At 34.8% G+C, this 3,450-nt stretch overlaps 1 pseudogene; it reads left to right on the forward strand.

Moving 5' to 3' along the window:
• The first annotated feature begins 279 nt into the window (after nucleotides 1-279).
• Nucleotides 280-2,924, forward strand: LOC130680282 (probable ribosome biogenesis protein RLP24; annotated as a pseudogene).
• The last annotated feature ends 526 nt before the right edge of the window (nucleotides 2,925-3,450 follow it).

The following is a 3,450-nucleotide window of genomic DNA, read 5'->3' on the forward strand; positions in this document are numbered from 1 at the left end:
TTCTCACATAAAAAGAAGCTTAGAGGTAGCTAGTGTAGCTGCTAAAATTAATACATGACCATTGTAAAAAAATTTCCAACATTACGTAAGTCCCAAACATTAGTTGATGTTTTATAATTTTCTTGATGTAAAATTTCTTAATTTTCACATTAATGAATAGGGATCTGTTTTTGGTTTAAAATTCTCAAGCAAGAGTAAATATTTCACTGAAAAGTCACTTTGTTCTATGAGGTACAAGTTTCTGAAAATTTTCTTATAAATCCAAGGGAATATATCTAGATGATAGGTGAGTTTAATTTTCTATCTAACTGTAGAAGAATGATAGCATAAATTTTCTCGAAACGATTTTTTTTCTGAAATGACAGGTTCCTGTTCATCAACTGGTTTGGAATTATCAGGGAAAAGGGCTCTATCAGGATCAGTGGTGTGGTCATAGGCCTTTCAGCCACGTTGCAGATTTTTCACTTCCCCAAGGTTGACCCAAAAGGAATATAAACCTGGGACTACCTGCAAAAAAACAATCAACATCTATCCAAACACAATTGAGCATCTCTTTTATTTTCTACTGGCCTCCAGGAAAAGTAATTTTTCAAAAGAAGAATAATAGACTTGGAGGGTTTTATGGTTTTGGGAAAACATTAACTATAATGTCAGATCCAGGCTTGATGCTTCGCTCTGCCATATTCTAGCTATATTCTCTTTAAAAGTTTATTAGCTAAGGTTCTCCAACTTAATTTATTTATGCCAAAGGATAGTTGTGCATGTTAATAAGAGTGTTTGGCACACAACAGGCAAAAAGAAGGGGTTGTTAATTTACAAATAAATATTTGCACTTTCTTCCTTTCATCTAGAACTGCCCTCAAACTGCCTTAGTGGCTACACTTGAAGTAGAGGTTCAATATTGTTGTGTAGCTGCTGTTGTTATTGTTCAATAATAAACTTTTTGGCACGTCTCACAGAACTGACAGTTCATTAGAGAGTGTCTGGTTAAGGAACTCTGCCTTACCAAGGAACTGTAAAATAAATGCTGAAAGTCTAGGAAACTCTTTAACCACATTCTCATTTTAGTTTCCAGAAAAAGTTGCGTTTAAACAATTGGACATTATGTATGGAAATAGTCATTTTAAGATTGATAAAAGGAGTTCAACTGTTTTTATTTGAAAATGAAAATTGTGGAAGAAGTTATCACCCTATTTATCAGTAATACTGGTTAGCTCCTATTCTGATCTCAGAAGTCATTATGAAACAACTTTATTCCAGCACCATCAATTTGTAGATAACTGGTATAGAGCACCATACTATTATCCATTTGTTAGTGTATTTGAGAGTAATATAAATGTTTTATTAATAATTAAGCCTTATTTACACCCTACAGTATGGGAGAATATATTCATAAACAATTTATCCAATAAGGGGTTAACATCCAAAATATATAAAGAACTCATGCCTCAACACCCACAAAACAGATAACACAATTAAAAAATTGGCAGAGGATCAGAATAGACACTTCTCCAAAGAAGGAATATGGATAGCCAACAAGCACATGATAAGATGCTCCACATCCCTAGTTATCAGGGAAACACAAATTAAAACCACAGTGAGATATCACCTCAAACCAGTTAGGATGGCCAATATCCAAAAGACAAGATCAGATGCTGGCGAAGATGCAGTGAAATGGGAACCCTCTTACACTGTTGGTGGGAACGTCAATTGGTGCAACCATTGTGGAAAGCAGTGTGGAGTTTCCTCAAAAAAAAAACCTGAAAATAGAAATACCATTTGACCCAGGAATTCCACTCCTAGGAATTTACCCAAAGAAAACAAGATCTCTGATTTGAAAACACAAATACCAAATGATTTCACTCATTTGTGAAGTGTAAAAACAAAGCAAAACTGAAGGAATGAAATAGCAGACTCATAGACGCCGAGAAGGGACTAGTGGTTACCAAAGGGGAAGGTTTGGGGAAGGTGGTTGGGGAGGAAAAAGGGGATTAAGGGGCACTATAATTTGGAATCACAATAAAGGTAGGTCATGCAGAAGGCAGTACAGCAAGAAGACCATTAATGGCTCTATAACATCTTACTGCACTGATAGACAGTGACTGCGATAGAGGGGCTGAGGACTTGATAATATGGGTGACTGTTGAAACCACTGTGTTATTTATGTGAAACCATCATAAGATTGTATATCAATGAGACTTTAATTTAAAAAATAAAAAAATAATAAATTTAAGAGACTAAATTATTTAAGAGAATAAATCCAGTACCCAGCCATAGGAATACTTGATTTTGCTTAACTCCTTGGAACCATTCCACCCATTGTCAGCATATTTTTATCACAAAATTATATTACAATCACCTAATTGATAAAGAGCTCTTAAAAACTGGCTCTAAAGCTCAGTGTTTGGCCAGTGAGTACACAAGAGATTTCAGCTTGCTTATAGAGAAGTGTTATTTCTGTTCTGGGCCCATCTACCCCAGCCAAGGCATGATGTTTGTCTGCAGCAATTGCAAGGTGTGCAGATTCTGTAAATCCAAATATCATAAAACTTAACAAAGAAGCACAAGCATCACGAGGTCAAGTGCACTAAAGCATTCCGTAAAGCAGTTGGTAAAGAGCTTACAGTGGATAATTCATTTGAATTTGAAAAGCGTAGAAACAAACCTCTCAGATATCAGTGAGAGCTTGGAATAAAACTGTTGATGCAATGAAGAGAGTTGAAGAGATCAGACAGAAACACCAAGCTAAATTTATAATGAACAGATTGAAAAAAAATAAACAACTACAAAAAGTTCATGACATCAAAAAGTCAAGTAAAACATTCACCTCACCCAGGCTCATCCTGTAGGCAAAGGAAAGCAGATGGAAGAAAAAAATGGTATGGAAATTACAACAGGATGTGGACATGGAAGATATTTCTTAAAAATCTCACTTTCTGTAACCATTTATATAAGAGTATTATAATATCTCCTTTGGAGGCTTAGAACTTCTAAATTATAAACTTATGTTTTACATAAGGTCATTCAAATGAAAGATAGTTAGAAGTATTTATTAGAAAATAAAATAAACTGGAAAGAGAGAGACTGAATACCAACGGAGAAAAAATGGGAACAGAGTTCAAAGAATAAGAAAGCAGACGTCCTTCAACTTATGAAAAAAAGGCTGATTGACCTTCACTCATACTAAGAAAAAGGCATATTAAAATTACTGGGATATACCATTTTTTCATTCATTCAGATTGTGGAAAATATCCAAAACTTGGAGAAATATTGATGGCAAGTAATAAAAAAGTCACCCCTTACTCATTGCTAGTGGGACTGCAAAATGAATGGTTCAGCTCCTTGGGAGAGGAATGCAGCAATATCTAACTATGTAGTGTTTGTATTTATCCCTTGACTCAATAGTTCCACTGAAGATACACTTCCCCATATATGAAATACTAATGATTC

The sequence above is a fragment of the Manis pentadactyla genome, chromosome 13 (assembly GCF_030020395.1).
Source record: "Manis pentadactyla isolate mManPen7 chromosome 13, mManPen7.hap1, whole genome shotgun sequence".
Classification (NCBI taxonomy): domain Eukaryota; kingdom Metazoa; phylum Chordata; class Mammalia; order Pholidota; family Manidae; genus Manis; species Manis pentadactyla.